This window comes from Chiroxiphia lanceolata, chromosome 6 (genome assembly GCF_009829145.1).
Source record: "Chiroxiphia lanceolata isolate bChiLan1 chromosome 6, bChiLan1.pri, whole genome shotgun sequence".
Classification (NCBI taxonomy): Eukaryota; Metazoa; Chordata; class Aves; order Passeriformes; family Pipridae; genus Chiroxiphia; species Chiroxiphia lanceolata.
The window spans coordinates 64,644,407-64,662,008 of NC_045642.1; the positions used below are offsets into that span (position 1 = coordinate 64,644,407).

Genomic DNA, 17,602 nt, shown 5'->3' on the forward strand with positions numbered 1-17,602 from the left:
CATTTTTATTTTTTTTTAGGACCTGTTAGAGCTGCAGCAAAGAAAATCACCTAGGCTGGCTTAAAAGCTGGCTTTAAAGCTGGCTTTGTAAATACCAACTCAGGACTGAGCCTGACCTCACCTCTGGGCAGGAAACAAGGGGGTCCTTGGCATCAGACAGCTTTTTATTCTTATTGAGAGGATGGAACTGGGAGCAGGGAAACACTCAGTGCTGGGAATGTGACTGCCCAGGGGATGGTTCCTGCTGCACAAGGATCCTGGAATTAATGAGACAAAAATCATGGAATCCCAGAATTGTTTAGGTTGGAAAAGCCCTCCAAGGTTGAGTCCAACTGTTCTCCCTCAGCACTGCCAAGGCCATCACTGTCCCCCTGTCCCCAGGTGCCACATCCACAGGGCTTGGAAATCCCTCCAGGGCTGGGCACTCCAAACCTCCCTGGGCAGCCCCTGCCAAGGCCTCACCACCCTTTTCCAGGGAGAAATTCCTCCTGATGTCCAACCTGACCCACCAACTGACCTGGGAACAAGCCCAAGGACGGTCAAATTGCACTGACTGTAACTCTCCCACTGATGTTGGGATCACTCTCTGCTATTCCTCAACCCTGAGCCTCAGGGAGCAAGTCTTACACGTGGAGAATGTGTTCCCAAGAAAGTTTTCCCACCCCTGCTCGATCCCTGGAGGATCCCCAGGCCCGGAACATCGGGAATGTGCCAAATTCCCAGCAGCCTCCCTCTCTTCCCTTCATCCCAACGTGCAGGAGCAGCGAAGGCACCGTTGGCATCGTCACCAACGCCCCCAGTCCCGAGGCGTGTCTGGATATGAATCTAACATGACAGCTTTAGTAAGTCAATGAGCTAATTGCTAAACACACTAATTGATTTTTAATTACAGAGAGCCAGCCTTGCAGCACAGCCAAGACTGGCAGCTCTCTCTGTCATTAGAGAACAAAAGGAACTTCAGCTCCAGCATCCCCAGGCCCTGATGTGTCTCTTGGCTGCACCTTTTCCTCCAAGTCACTTACAAACCCAGCAGGATTTCCCCATCCCTCATTTTCTGACTCATCCTGGGACCTGCAGCCATCAGAGAAAAAGCTTCAAAACACCCCAGGAGAAAGATATTTGCTTTAAACTCAGTTTTCTGGTGGAGGGGTTGGAACTAGATGATCTTCAAGGTGCCTTCCAACCCAAAGCATTCTGTGATTCTGTAAGTACAAATTCAGGGCCCTAAACCATCTCCACAGTGAAAAGAAAAGGCAGAGAAGCAGAGCTACTGCTTGGACTGCAATTCCAGCTGGATCTGCCACGGAGAAGCCTCCAGAGGGATGATTCGGGAGGACAGTGGATAAGGGTTATTAAAGGTGGAAAAGCCCTCTCAGATCACCAAGTCCAACCACCCCCAGCACTGCCAAGGCCACCACTGCCCCCTGTCCCCAACTGCCACATCCACAGGGCTTGGAAATCCCCCCAGGGATGGGGACTCCACCCTGTGCCAGGGCTGGACAGCCCTTTCCATGGAGGAATTTTTCCTAATATCCGACTTGACCCTCACCTGGCACAACTTGAGGCCGTTTCCACTCGTCCTGTCACTTGTTATCCAGGAGAAAAGACTGACCCCAAAGGTTCTGGGATCTCCTCCCCTTTCCTGGGAAAGCAAAACGTGCCCTCACCCGTGTTGTGCCCACTGTGGGGGTGACTCCTCTTGGCCCTGTCCCACCACAAAGGGCCAATTTTCAGCATTCCCTGCAGAAGCAGGGAACTCCTCCCCTTCCTCGTGCTCTGAGGGATGTGGGACACATGGGAAGGAGGCACAGATTCCTCAAACCTGCCTATTGTGCCCCGGAATCCTGCTTAAAAAGGATCAAAACCACCCTAGGAACTCATGAGCTGCTGTCTTACTTACAAAGGCCCTTCTTTGATGTGCCACCAGTACCTTGGGGATCACAAGCCCACCTTGGTTCCTCCTTTGCTCTGTTAAGTTACCCCAGGGAGGTTTTTCCCCAATGAGGGAGAGAAAAGTTCCCAATTCCTGCTTTTCACTCACACGGGAAATTCTCCCCCATCATCCACTCCAGAAACACTTCTCTCACCAAAGCTCAGGGCCTTTTGCCTTATCTGTGTGCATCTGACCCTGAAATGGCAATTATTTTCACCTGCACTTGCCCAGCAGATCCCTGGAATCAGGGCATGAATTTTAGGAACGAAGGCAGCTTTTGATCTGCCAGGAGGGACCTGAAGCAGAACTTGTTCCACCACCCTCCTCTGCAACCCCTGCCTGCCCAAAACCTGCAGCACAGAGAGGCAGCTCATTCATCCCAGAGCAAAAAGGGAATTCTCCTCTTTCCTTCAGGTGAACTGAGAGCAAAGTCAGAGCCTGAGGCAGCTCAAGGGCTGCCTGGAGGGAAGGGCCTCTCCTGGCACTGGGAAGTGGGCAGGACAGCTCCTGCCAGCCAGGATGGTGGCTGGAAGGGCTTTCAGGCCTGACTCAGCTCTGCTGAGCAGCCCAGGCTCTGCCAGGAGAGGTGGAGTGTGTCAGAAGGGAGCTGACAGCAGCTCCCCGTGTCCCTGGCCAAGGAAAGCCAACACTGATGGTCCCCCCGTGCCCTGGAGGTGCTGGTGGCTCCACTCTCCTGTGTCACAGTGATCTCCAGTGACAGGGGATGAACTCCCATGGACACAGAGCTCTGACAGGGGACAAAGGAGAGGATTTGTTCAGGCTTGTGTAGTTTCAGGGGAAAAATAAATTAGGACTCTCGTGCTAAACACCAAGACAGCTGCCAAGGTCTGCCAGACACCCAAACGCTGTGTGGAGGAACAGCAGCTCTAAATAGAGCTGGCATTCTCTTCAAGGGGTGAAATTAGTCCCTGGTGGGAGCATCTCTGGACTGGCAGAGGGCTCTTCAGAGGGCAGGAGCCCCCAGGCCAGACCCTCCAGCCCAAATGGAGACCAGTTCACAGTTTCCTTTCCACTCCTCAGTGTTGCTCCAGGCTGTGTCCTCCCCTCGCCCTTCTCACCTTCTGGATGGCATTTGGGATGGGAAAGGGGGGCTTTCCTCCTTCCCCAGCACCTGTGGCACCACAGAAACGTTTCAGCCCAGAGATCAAAGCCCTGCCTGTCCATCTGTTCCCCATCCAGCAGCTGCACCTCTGCTTTTTACCTGCACAGACAAATTCCTGCTTGGGTAAATTCCAGCTTTCCCACAGAGCGAAGCTGAACCCCTGGTGCTGAAGATGGGCCATTTGGGGCAGGTTTCTCCCTGATGAGTGACACTGGTGCTCACAGGAGCTCCTCAGTGGATGCAGGAGGTCAGATCCACACCCCCCTCTCCATGGCAGGGGATCAGATCCTCCTCTGCCTGGCCCAGCTCGGGGCTATTTTGGGAAACTTGACCCCAAACTGAACTTTCTCCGACTGCAACTCCACATTTCCAAGTGGCAGCGACACTTCAAGCCAGTAATGAGCAACATCAGCAGAACTCCAGGGGTCTGATGTCGCTGTGACCAAGCCAATGCAAGGAATGGGGTGTCTTGGAATGTGTCCTGCTCCAAAACAACCAGCTGCTCTGGAGAGGGAGTCCTGGCATCGACTGCACTGCAAAGCCTTGGGGCCTGGTTTTCACAGATCTGTTGTCCTGGAACCACAGAATGGCTTAGGTTGGACAGGATCTTAAATCCCATCTTATTCCAACCCTGCCATGGGCAGGGACACCTCCCACCAGAAGGAAGAACCACCCCCAGCAGTATTTTTCCTGGCACTCACAATTCCACACGGCCACTGCCCAGGTACTTCCCCCCTTTGGGTCAGGACTGAACACTTATACTTATGTAAATACAACCCCCTTTATGGAAACAACCCCCTGCTTGTGCACACAGCAAACTAAATCTGTGGAGACTCCAATGCTGCTTTTGCCTCCAGCCACAGGATCTATCACTGGGAAGCAGGACACAAAGTGCTGCTCCAGCCTGTTCCTCGGGGCTGCCTGAGCCCCTGAGACTCATTTCAGAGCTGTTCAGCTGAAAACCAGGGACATATTTCAACCTCCCTTCCCACCTCTGTGCCAAACACCATTCACTAAAAGCTACTGTTCAGCTCCAATTCCAAACCCTGCAGGCAGCAGGTGTGACCATGGAATTCCAGCCTGGATTGGAAGGGACTTTAGAGCAAATCCAGTGCCACCCCTGCCATGGGCAGGGACACCTTCCACCAGCCCAGGTTGCTCCAACCTGGCCTTGGACACTTCCAGGGATCCAGGGGCAGCCACAGATTCTCTGGACAACCTGGGCCAGGGCCTCCCCACCCTCCCAGCCAGCAATTCCTTCCCAAGATCCCATCTATCCCTGCCCTCTGGCACTGGGATTCCCTGTGTCCTGTCCATCCATCCCTTGTCCGAAGTCCTTCTTCAGTTCTCTTGGAGCCCCTTTAGGCACAAAGTCACTCTGTTCCTCATCTTTTTGGCCACACATCTTTCCCAGCCTCTCCCAAGCTCTGCCCCAGCTGGACCCCAAGCCCTGCTCACAGCTGCCTTTCCCTGAGGCAGCACCCCGGGATGTGTGGGTGCAGTGGGATGTCCTGGCAATTCCCACCCCAATCCCCACCGTGCTGCACTCTGCAGGAAGTCAGGGACAAAAGCTGCAGAGGAGTTTCCAGCTGGGAACAGGGAAAGCAGCTCTTTGACACCTGAAAACAAACGATTCCTGCCACTTGCTGGTGCCACACGCCCAAAATGAATTCCCTGACAATGCCCCTGGCACGGGAACACGGTGGGTCTGGCCCAACAGGAACCTCAGGCAGCAGGGCAGGGCTGTTTGTCACTCTGGGAGGAGGGGAAGTGCTGCTGGAGGGGCTTTTTTAAGGCTCTAGTTGAATAAAAATAAGCATTTCTCTCTCCTGCAGCCTGGGGCTGGGCAGGGATGGAAGGCCAAGGAGCAGCAGCAGTTAATGGAGCTGGAATCTCCAGCAGCTTTGCCGTGGGAAACGAGCTGGAATATCCAGAGGAAAAGCAAAAGCCTGACCCCACTGCCCCCAGCCCCTGTGCTGCCACAGCCAGGGGCAGCAAAACAGCTCTTTCCTTATCAATTCCCCTTTTGTTCCTAAGAAAAGGCAAGTTGAAGTGACAACCAAAGGGATGCCTGTGGATTTCTGAGCCCGGGGTGCTTGGAAAAGCGGTGGCAACACCAGCAATGCCCGAGGGGGGCAGGAGGGGAGGGTTTTTTGTAGCTCCTCCACCCCTTCCCAGCTCCAGCTCTGCCCTGGGAAGGAGGAGGAGAGAGGGAATTCCAAGTCAGGACCCCCCCTGCAGCTGAAACCACGAGGCAAAGCTTCATCACAAGAACAAGAGTTGCTTCAGGAGCTTCAACCAAAATGTTCTTTCCACCTCCAGGGAAATCCTTGTGCTTTCCTGCGTGTAAGGCAGTTACCAAACAGCTGGTTTTATAAATAGCAAGGGGTGTCTTTGGGGTTTAGTTTTGTTTGTCTTGCTCCAGGTTGTTATTCTTTCTTTCAGGCCAGGGCTCTGCTTTTGGGGGCTTTAGCTGGGACAAGGCTGAGTGGAACCCACCCAGAGGAGCAGTGCCTCGGGAAATTGTGGCATTTCAGCCACTAAAAAACCGAAAAAAACACAAAAAACCCCCAAAACAAAACAAAGAAACAAACAAAAAATCCAAAACAAAACAAGAACAAAGAAAAACACACAAACAAACCCCCAAACCAAACAAAAGCCCCAAAAAACAAAACAAGGAAACACAAAAAAACGCACAAAAAAACCCTAAAAAAAACAAACAACAAAGGACAAAAAAACAAAAACAAAAGAAAAAACTAAAAAAGGACAAAAAACCAAAACCAAACCAAACCAACCAAACAAAAAAACCCAACAAAAAACCACAGCAAACCAAATTTAAAAAAAACACACAAAAACCCCCCAAAAAACCAAAGCAAACAAAAGCCCCAAAAAACCAAAACAAACAAAAAACCAAAAAAACCCTCAAAAAAACCCAAAAAAAGAACCCTCCCAAAATACAAACAAAAAATACCCAAAAAACAAACAAACAAAAAACCACAAAAAAACCCCACCAAACCAAATAAAAAAAAACCAAAAAACCCCACAAAACCAAACAAATAAGGGAACAAAAACCAAAACAAACCAAACAAATAGGGAAAAGAACACTTTGAAATGTTGTGTTTGAAATTCTGTCCCATGTTTGCCCCGTGGCAACGGGACCTCTGAGCATCGGCTCCCATGAGAAGAGGATTTGGGGTTTTAAAAGGCAGAATTTGGGATATTAAAGCTCTTGTGCCACACACGGGGGGTTTTCCACGTTGCAGCAAAGGTCCTGCTGAATGAAGTGCAGGAGGATTTATTGAGGTGAGGGCTGGAGCTCTTGGCTGAACTGCCTGGATCACTCCTGGCTGGAGCTCTGGGTGTCAGGGTCCCTGTCAAGCTGTCAGAAAGGACACTGAGGTCCTGGAGCAGATGCAGAGGAGAGCAACGAGGCTGGGGAAGGGACTGGAGCACAAGTGCTGGGAGGAGAGGCTGAGGGAGCTGGGGGGGCTCAGCCTGGAGAAGAGGAGGCTCAGGGGAGACCTCCTCACTCTCTGCAACTCCCTGACAGGAGGGGGGAGCCGGGGGGGGTTGGTCTCTTTTCCCAGGCAACTCTCAGCAAGACAAGAGGGCTCGGGCTTCAGCTGTGCCAGGGGAGGGTTAGGTTGGAGATTAGAAAGAATTTCTTTGCAGAGAGGGTGCTCAGCCATTGGAATGGGCTGCCCAGGGAAGGGGTGGATTCTCCATCCCTGGAGGTGTTTAAGGACAGACTGGATGTGGCATCAGTGCCATGGGCTGGGAACCACGTTGGGGTTGGATCAAGGGTGGGACTGGATGATCTCGGAGGTCTTTTCCAACCCAGCTGATTCTGTGATTCTATGATTCTGTGATTTTATGATTCCATGATTCTATGATTCTATGATTTTATGATTCCATGATTCTATGATTCTATGATTCCATGATTCCATGATTCTATGATTCTATGATTCCATGATTCCATGATTCTATGATTCTATGATTTTATGATTCTGTGATTCCATGATTCCATGATTCTATGATTCTATGATTCTATGATCCCTGTCAAGCTGCTGCCAAAGGCCACGAGGTGTGGGATTAACAGGACCACTGGGATTGCACTGACAAGTTTTCTTGGAAAGGAGCAGGTGGAGCTCCAGGGATACACTGAAGTGTTCTCATGGATTATTGCACAGGTTCTGAGGGCAGGGAAGTCCTACAGCAAGCAGAGTGACACAGAGGAAGGATTTCCTGAGCAGGAGGGATTTCCACCTGTTTTTTAGAAATCTGAACCAGAAAAGATTTCAATGTTGTAAATTTTGTTCCATCAGCAGCACGTGGGTTTCATCAGGCAGCTTTTAGTGACATTCCTGGGGTTGCCAAGGAAGGGGAAGGCTCCTCCTGGTCACCCGTCCCTGTTTGTCCCAGATGCCCAGGAGGGTGAATGGGAGAGCCCAGTGCCCTGCAAAGCCACCACATTAATCATCTCTGAGGAAAAACCATCAAAGATGAAAATCCACCCACCAGCACCCCATGTAGGAATAGAAGGCAAGGTTATTTATAGGGGTTATCTTGACTTTTCCTGGTTTTTAAGGAGTCAAAGCTGTGGAAGAAGTGCAATGCAGGGGGATCTGGCACTCACATTCCCATGTGATATGTAATGGGAATTACACAGTCTAATGGTGTAAGATATTCAATGTGCAGAGGTATATTTGTTGGGTGAAACAGCATCAGACAGTAACATTTATAATAAAGAAAAAATAATGGCATTACTGATGTAAAAATTGCTTTGTAGTGTAAAAACCCCTCCTGTTCTTGCTCTTTGGTTGTACTCCTTAAAATACCCTGTTTACCTGAACATTCCTGGAAGTGTCCAAGGCCAGGTTGGAGCAACCTGGGCTAGTGGGAGGTGTCCCTGCCCATGGCAGGGGCTGGAATGAGATGGGCTTTAAGGTCTCTTCCAACCCAAACCATTCCATGATGACTTCTGGAGTATGAGAACTGCTCAGGAGCACAAAGGGATGCTCCAGCCCCTGTGTGACACTCCCAGCCCGTGCCCAGTCCGTGCTGGAATCCCCAGGGAATTATTGCTGTAAAAACTGAGGCTGTGGGGGTGACTGATCAGCCACTTTGAACAGTGGATTCATACCAGGGAGTAACAACACCGAGGTAAATAATTTATCCCCCAAGGATTTTATTAGAGCTATAAAATAACCTCTGTTGTGAAGGCTCCAAGTGTGTAGATTTTGCAGGGCCATTGAGCAGGAACAAGGCTGGGATCCCACAGACACCTCAGCCCTCGGCAGGGACAGAGCTGGGAGCTGGAGCAGGACCGTGGGGATGAACTGCTGGGCACCAACAGTGCTGGAAAAACCTCCCTGCCCTCAAATTCCTGCTGCTGACACTGATGGATGTGGGAAAACATGAATGGAAATCGGTGCAGGAGCTCATGAGGAGCAGAGTGTTGGGATTCCGAACCTTTAAGGTGTTTTAATTTAAAGGCCACATCCCAGTTTTGCTCCACTGCAACTGCAGGGTGGTGTCTGCAGCACAGCACAGAATCCCTGAGGCTGGAAAAGCCCTCCCAGCCCATGGATCCCCCCTGTGCCCGATGCCCACCTTGTCCCCCAGCCCAGAGCACTGAGTGCCACGGCCAGGCCTTCCTGGGACACCTCCAGGGCTGGGCACTCCAAACCTCCCTGGGCAGCCCCTGACAAGGCCTCACCACCCTTTAATGTCCATGACAGCTCCAGAGACCTTCTCCTTGAGCTCAGCCTGGAGCAAAGGAGGCTCAGGGGGGACCTTCTGGCTCTGCAACCCCCTGACAGGAGGGGGGAGCCGGGGGGGGTCGGGCTCTGCTCCCAGGGAACAAGGGACAGGAGGAGAGGGAACGGCCTCCAGCTGGGCCAGGGGAGGCTCAGGTGGGACATCAGGAGGAGGAATTTCTCCCTGGAAAGGGCTATCCAGCCTCGGCACAGCTGCCCAGGGCAGGGGTGGAGTCCCTATCTCTGGAGGGATTTCAAAGCCCTGTGGATGTGGCACTTGGGGACATGGGTCAGTGGTGGCCTTGACAGTGCTGGGGATGGTTGGACTCCATGGTCTCAGAGGGTTTTTCCCACCTAAACAATGGTGTAACTCCACCTTCTGCCAGAGGAGACCAGCCCTGAGCAGCAAAACCCCTTCCCAGGGCACAGGGATCCCATCCCACAGTCCCACAGACCCTCAGACCCCGCAGGTCCCTCCAGGCTCACTTTCAGCTCAACTCTGCCAACCCAGGGCTCTCCTGGTTCACCCTGAATTCCATGGAAAGACACAGAATTCCTGCTGTGACACAGCTATTCCAGCTGGAGGAGGAACCCAAAGCAGGGGCCGAGAAGATTGTGCTTCCCAGAAAGCACAAAGTTGGAATTTTACGGCATCAGGCTCAGACTTTGAAGATGTGAGAAAACAGAAACTCATTTCCTTCTCTTTTTCTTCTAGTTAAGGGTTTGGTTTCATTAACATGGAATTTCTCTTCTCCAATCACCTCTCCATGCATTTCTCACAACCACAGTAGTGTCACTCCGTAAATTAGGCAATTTTTCACCCTCCTGGGTCTTGAAATGCCAAAGTTTTGTCTGGAATCCCTTTCTGAGGGGACAAGCCTCCTTCTCCTCTTTATAAAATGGCTCCCTGGGCAGTATTTCTATTTTGACACTTGAGCTCTGATGGCTGAGCCTCAGGCTTCGCTTTTAATTGGTGCAATTTTTTCCAGACTCTAAATCCAGTGCAAAAATCCGTTCATTTGTCAAGGGAAAATAATGCCCTAATGCATCTCATTAATTTCCTATCCTGTGAGTTCTCTGGTATGGACAAAACTCCATTAGAGAAATTGCATTCAGCACCTTCCTATATTTGCATTAAAATAAAAACAAACGTAAAGGAAGTATTTGAATTCCCACATTGGAATTCCGCATAATTGTATGGGTTTGGTAAGAGATCTTTGGGCAAAGCTTTTAAACACAATCTTACTAAAAATCCACCCACCCAAGCAACTTTAAGCAAAAATCAGTGCTGTTGAGAAAGAAATTCTTCAGGCGACCTCGATAAAATAACTTCCCATTCAGGAACAGTTTCCTTCTTATCCCAATATTTAACAACTGTCTTGTTCAGAGGGGATAATGAACCTTCAGAAACTGGGTTTAAATATCATCAGTTCTTTTAATCCTGTGAGTTCTTAACCTCCTGCAGCAGCTACTCCTCTAATCAAAGCTGAAGCTCTGCAGTGCTGAGCAAACACCTCCAACTTCTCATTTTTTAACCATTTTTTTTTTCCCTTCCACACAAGGTTTGTAGTTGTGGTTCCAAGATGGCTGGCATTGGATCGCAGAATCATGGAATCATGGAATGGGTTGGGTTGGAAGGGACCTTAAAAACCATCTTATTCCACCCCCTGCCATGGGCAGGGACACCTTCCACTGGTCCAGGTTGCTCCGACCTGGCCTTGGACACTTCCAGGGATCCAGGGGATTCCACAACCTCTCTTACTGCTACAGATATTAATGTTTTCAATCCTTAAAAAAGGGAAATAAAGAAACCAGCCTGACTTACTGTTGTTGGCTGCAGGGGAGCAGCACCCAGACAACGCAGCACGGCTGAGTCCCGGTGGAGGAAAACAGGGAATGTGCCTGGGGCAGGAATAATCACACTGCCAACGTTTCATATTCCTCCTGCAGAGAGAGGGGACAGGTCACTGTGAGCTGAATCCCAGCAGAGGGGAAGGATATTCGTGTTCACACATCACAAAAAGCACATTAAAGCCGTTTATGGTCCCTGCCGGCGCGGGGCCGGGAACGGGACCTGCTGCACTCCTGGATTCTGATGCAGGGGCTGAATCCCTGCTCCAAAAATCAGGAGGGTTCTTTGCCAACCTGGAGCTGACTGGGCAAGATCCACTTTTTCCTACAGTGTGGTATTTTTATGGAGCCAGGCTGGGAGAACTGGGGGGGTTCACCTGGAGAAGAGAAGGCTCCAGGGAGAGCTGAGAGCCCCTTGCAGGGCCTAAAGGGGCTCCAGGAGAGCTGGAGAGGGACTGGGAACAAGGGATGGAGGGACAGGACACAGGGAATGGCTTCCCACTGCCAGAGGGCAGGGAGACATGGGATCTTGGGAAGGAATTTCTGGCTGGGAGGGTGGGGAGGCCCTGGCCCAGGTTGCCCAGAGAAGCTGTGGCTGCCCCTGGATCCCTGGAAGTGTCCAAGGCCAGGTTGGAGCAACCTGGGCTGGTGGAAGGTGTCCCTGCCCATGGCAGGAGTGGCACTGGATGAGCTTTGAGGTCCCTCCAACTCAAACCATTCTGGGATTCTATGAGTTAAAAACAGGAATCAGGGCCTGAGTGACAAACACCAGCCTCAGTCCTCACTAATCACCAGAAAATACAATCCCTAATTTTTTTTGAAGTATCAAGTCATTCTATAATTACATCACACAGTGCACAAAGTCAAAACCAACTCAACACACTCCCTCTACCTGTTTTAAACTCATCTAAATCTGCAGGTTTTAAACTCATTTCCATGGTTTTCCTATTACAGCTCTTTAAGAACAAAAGGACCGAGTTCAACCCAGCCACCCACCCAGAACCACATAAAATCCGTGGCCCTGCCTCGAGGTTTGGAGGTCATTTAAATGGATTTTGATTTATAACCTCATTGCAGACACGTTAACCCGGATTTATTTCGCATTGCAGAGCAGAACTGGAGCTCCTGAACACAGTGGAAGTTCAGGTAGAAGCAAATAAATAAACAGACAAATAAATGAAGCCCCAAAATGCCTCCAGCACAGCATCACAGGTGTTTGCAGATACAGCAGCTGGGCAGTGGAATTCTGGGCAACAGGAGGGAAAAATTTCCTCAAAGACCAGTCTTTAATTCCAGCCAAGGTTTCTGACTTTTCCAGACTCTGCTTCCCGTGTTCATATTCCTTTTCCTGCCTAATTTGTACTAAAAACCAGGAACTTGGGTAATTTTCCTTCATGGATCCTGATGCAAAGGGTCCATTGTGCCTTGCAATATATGGTGGCTTGTCCATCACTATTTTTAGCCACTGTTTTTTAAAAATACCTCCAGCCCTTCCCAATTTTAAGATGTAGCATTTTAATGCCACCTATTCACTAAAGAACTTCTGATGGGCAGAGGCTGCAGCTCCTGAAAATAAAAGATATCCCAATCCTTCCACAAAATAATGGAAAAAATGCTCTTAAAAGTTGATTTTTGTGCAGGGACCAAGGGTTGACAGTTACCCAGAAGGAACTGGAGTTGGGACTCCCCACCCCACTCCTCTGGGCTGGATTCAAGCCCTCATCCTTGACGCGCTCCCGAGAATCAGTTATTCCTTGGAAAAATCTCCATCCCCTGCCAGCTGGGCGGGCAGAACGTTCCTCTGCAGTGGGATATGGTGGGGCAGGGGCTGGAGCACCGATGTAAATCTTGCAGCACTCTAATTAAAAGCACGTAACCGTTGCCAGGGCCTGCCAGGGACCTGTCACGGCGCTGGCAAGGGGAAGATGAACGACCTGGCAGCTCTTCCTTCCCGGGGAGATTCATGGCAGGTCCTGCTCGCTGTCGTGTAGCTTTGCCACAGCCACTGGCCAAAGAATTACAGACCAATTTGAAGCCCAGAACAGACAGTAGATCATCCAGCCTGGGCAGTTCTGGAGCACAACACATTCCATTTATCCTGCAGTCCTGCAGAGAGCCCAAGTTCTGACTCCAGCTCATGCTCATGGGCTCTCTGGCAAGAAAGTCACTCCTTTTAGCAGATTTTATCACTATTTTTGCGGGTGACCCACCCGTGACCCTTTTGTTCATTTGCATATTAAACCTTGATCAGGCTTTAAAATTTATCCAGTATTGCAAACTCTATTTTTTTTTTACTTATTCTATGAGTTAATGATAAATTCCCAGAGTGGTTTGGCTTGGAAGGACCTTAAAAGCCCACCCACTGCCACCCCTGCCATGGGCAGGGACACCTTCCACTGGCCCAGGTTGCTCCAACCTGGCCTTGGACACTTCCAGGGATCCAGGGGCAGCCACAGCTTCTCTGGGCAACCTGGGCCAGGGCCTCCACAACAACCTGCAGGACTTTTTACACCCCCCTGAGCTGTTGAACACCAAAATTAGCAGCAAAAACACACATCCCCCCTTGGAATGTCCCTCTTGGCTCTGTGTACAGAGACATTAAAAGCAACCAGAAGATTTGTAAAACTCCTCCCAGCCCCTTGGTGCTCCTTCCCAGCTATTTGTTCAAAGGGCCTCAGGGCCACAGAATTCTCAGTGTGACTCAGGGAGGTAAATGTTGATTTACTGTGGAATCTCTCCCGTGGCTCCCTCCCCTCCAGCAAAGGCTCTGCCTTATTTGTTCTGCTGAGTAAAACAAAGTTATTCCGAGGTATGAGAGGAAAATTCACACTATTTCCTTAAACGCTCATTTCTCATCCCTTGGTGCTCCACAGCTCCTGAACCCTCTTGTAGTTCAGGGCCCTGTTTACTCTCACAGGCTCTTCCAGCCCATTCCTGGTTGGAATTGTGGCTCAGCCAGTGATTTTCATTGCCTGAGAGATTCCTCTGGACAAAAGAGTGCAAAAATGCACCATTTTTAAAACTTAAATGAATGAAATCACAGAATCCTTAAGTTTGGAAAATACCTCCCAGGTCATGGAGTCCAACCACTCCCATTGTCCTCAACTGCCACATCCACGTGGTCTTTGAAGACTTCCAGGGATGGGGACTCCACCACTACCCTGGGAAGTCCATTCCAGTGCTTGGCAACCTTTTCCATGAAGAAATCTTTCCTAATGTCCAACCCTGGGGCGACTTGAGGCTGTTTCCTCTCTTCCATATAACTTAAAACCATCAGTTTTCTGATCCTTCAGAAATAATCCTGCACTGATCTTGAGGTCAGAAGCGTCTCAGTGGATGTAACAGTGCAGGTGGAACCAGGGAAGTGAGGAGGGAAGGGCAGTGAAAAAACAACTCAGTAACCACTGGCACCAACACAAGGGAAGCACAAAGTGAAATTACACCCTCAAACACGACTGGAAGGCAGGACCACGAGGATGGAAAGCCATGGAGGTGAAAAAAACCAGGATGACGCTGCCTCTGAGAGTGACAGCACAGAGAAGGATGTGGGAGTAATAAATGGATATACTGGATACCTCCCTGTGGGGTGTTCTGGAACAGAGATGTCCTCATGTTCTTTGAGTTGGTTTGTACCAGACTCAGCACTTTGAGCTCTGAAATCCCCCCCCCCGGGCTCCCAAAACATTCCTGTGGCACCATTTGGTTCTAATGGATCAGCAGGAGTTCCATCTCCTCACTGGTGTTGGGTATTGATCACCACCAATTTATCAGTATTTTAAATAAAGATCACAGGAAGCGACCAGTGGCTCATCTGGTCCCAGGGCTATCCCAGAGCACATGGCACAGGATTGTGTCCAGGCAGTTCTGGAATCTTTCTCACTGTGAATATATCAATATCTATGTCCCGAGTTATATCAAATAATCTCAACATGTAAACCAATAAAAACTACATTGATACGAGCTCTGCCAAGAACATCAATTAATTCTTTGGAAAGGATTGTGACCCTGACACAGGTTATTCCTTCCAAGGAATAAGTGAATTCTTTGGGAAGATTGTGACCTTGACACAGGTTATTCCTTCCAAGGAATAAGTGAATTCTTTGGGAAGACTGTGACCCTGACACAGGTTATTCCTTCCAAGGAAAAAGTGAATTCCTGGGAAAGATTGTGACCCTGAAACAGGTTATTCCTTCCAAGGAATAAATGAATTCCTTGGAAAGATTGTGACCTTGACACAGGTTATTCCTTCCAAGGAATAAATGAATTCTTTGGAAAGGTTGTGACCCTGACACGGGTTATTCCTTCCAAGGAATAAGTGAATTCTTTGGGAAGATTGTGACCCTGAAACAGGTTATTCCTTCCAAGGAATAAATGAATTCTTTGGAAAGGTTGTGACCCTGACACGGGTTATTCCTTCCAAGGAATAAGTGAATTCTTTGGGAAGATTGTGACCTTGACACAGGTTATTCCTTCCAAGGAATAAGTGAATTCTTTGGGAAGATTGTGACCCTGAAACAGGTTATTCCTTCCAAGGAATAAATGAATTCTTTGGAAAGCTTGTGACTCTGACACAGGTTATTCCTTCCAAGAGGAGCTGGGTTCCGTATTTAACCTGCTGAGCTTGGAACTCTCCTCTGGCAAAGTGGATGCCTCAAAATGATGGAATAGGAGATCTCTGGGGGTCTCTAGTCCACCTGCTCAGAGACAGACTCATATTTGCCAGCAGCACCTTCATCTGATCCTTTTATATTTTGATCTGGATTCCACTAAAAATCTGTGAAGTTCCCAAACCACCAGGTTTTGGAGGAACCACTGAAAATGGGATGTTTGCTCTCCAGGTCTGGCCCCAAGGCAACCATCCCTCTGCTGAGCTTTGAGAGGGAACTCAGTGGGCCACACCTCCCCTTGCCATGGATAAACTGATCCCTTTTCCTCGCCTGCCACTCCCCCTGAACTCTGGCAGCTCCTCCAAGGCTCAGAAGCAGAACACAATGAGCTGTCTGAATCACAAAGGGTTTTTTAATGCTTCCTTCACCTATTTTTTTATTAATCTTTGCAACCCCCCACTCAACTGTTGGGGCACTGCAGGTATTGGACACCCTGACCTTTACAACCACTCATTTTTGACCACAATATAACATTCTGACCAAACTCTGCTCTTTCACAGAGGGGAAACCTGCCCAGTTAATTGTGAGGAAATTGTTCTCTCTGAATAACTTGGCTGCGGGTGCTCGTTACAGGGAAGACATCAGAAAACACTAATTCCTTTTCAAAGAGGTAGAGAATTATACTTTCTGAGGGTGGCACTCTCATAACGAGCTGCAGTGATGAAGTGTTGTGTCCCCAGGATGAGGAGATGCCTCAAGGAGCTCTTCCAATTAGGAACAGATTATGTGTGAAGCATTAGGGCAACCCCACTTTATCTGGAGTGATGGGAGATCAAACACAGGCCATCAGTGCCTTCCAAACACAAACTAGAGGCTGGAAGTGTTGAAGGCTGATGACTAATCAGAGTCTAAGCTGGAATTTGCAATTATGAGTCTCTACTACAACAAGAGAAATTATAAACCTTTAAAGGGAACTTGGTGGAATCGTCCCAGGGGAGGCTCAGGTTGGACATCAGGAGGAATTTGTTGCTGGAAAGGGTGGTGAGGCCTTGGCAGGGGCTGCCCAGGGAGGTTTGGAGTGCCCAGCCCTGGAGGTGTCCCAGGAAGGCCTGGCCGTGGCACTCAGTGCTCTGGGCTGGGGGACAAGGTGGGCATCAGGCACAGGGGGGATCCATGGGCTGGGAGGGCTTTTCCAGACTCTGGGATCCTGAGATGCTTTAGGAGTGTTAAAGGCAGGCACTGTCACCAGGGACTCAAAGACAAACACCCCCCCCTTGCCTTCCTGGGCACCTCCTCACTGTGAGAACATCCCAGCCCTGGCTCAAGCTCCAAAGCAATCCCAATGAATCAAAGGGAATATTTATTAACTGTGGGTACACCAGATGAACACATGGAATGTACACATGGCACAGGAAACAGGTCTGGAGGCTTTGTTTGGGAAGTTGAGCTCACAGACTTCACAAGTCCTGTGCAGCAGCTGCACCTGCTGATGATTCCAAAGCCATGGGATGACCGGCCATGGATCCCTGGAAGTGTCCAAGGCCAGGTTGGATGGGGCTTGGAGCAACCTGGGCTGGTGGAAGGTGTCCCTGCCCATGGTAGGGGGTGGTACTGGATGGGCTTTAAGGTCCCTTCCCACCCAAACCATCCTGGGATTCTGGGATTGGATTCCTACACACACACAGACCTTTCCTTGTCTAAATCCATCCTTTCCTTGTGTGTTAATTTTTTTAAGGGGGGGTTATATTTGAGCTTCCTGACTGTTAAACCCAGTCCTGCCTGAGCTACCCAGGCCCTACCCAGCCTGTCCTGCTCCTTCTCCATGGAAGGAGCTCTGTTGCTCTGCAGTTCATGCTCTGGGCAGGGTCTGAGCCCATGGATTCTGGGCTCAGCTGCTCCCCTGGGCTTAATAAAGGTCATAAAATCCAGGGAGAGCCATAATATGTCCTTATTCCCATATCCAGGCTGCCTAATCCTGCTCACTGGGGTGCCTCAGTAACCTGTTGTCCAGCTCAGCAGCAGGATGGGGGAAGAAGAACTCTCTGGGGAGTGGAGTTATTTTATTAGTCCTAAAACTTGTACAGTGAGAACAAAAAAAAAAAAAAAAAGATCCCTCGAGGCTTTTCTGTGGGATAATTAATCTTCCTGGAAGACTGTGCTGATAAAAAAGTAAGTAAGTCCCACAGAGCTACTCTTCAAGGTCTTCTCTGCCCAAATCCGACTGCTTCCTGAAGGTGAACGCTCAAAAATGTGCATAATTCACACACTCCCCTTGTCTATCCACCCCACTGTCGCTCAGCACATTCCCTTCCTCCCCCTGAACATCTTC

General features: G+C 49.7%; 1 long non-coding RNA gene across 1 annotated transcript in view; it reads right to left on the minus strand.

Annotated features, from left to right (window-relative positions):
• LOC116788911 overlaps positions 1 to 10,723 on the minus strand; it is a 62,774-nt gene extending 52,051 nt beyond the window's left edge. The window contains exon 1 of the long non-coding RNA XR_004357799.1: positions 10,641 to 10,723. This is a non-coding gene — a long non-coding RNA (uncharacterized LOC116788911). The remainder of the gene's footprint in view (positions 1 to 10,640) is intronic.
• Between the last annotated feature and the right edge of the window lie 6,879 nt (positions 10,724 to 17,602).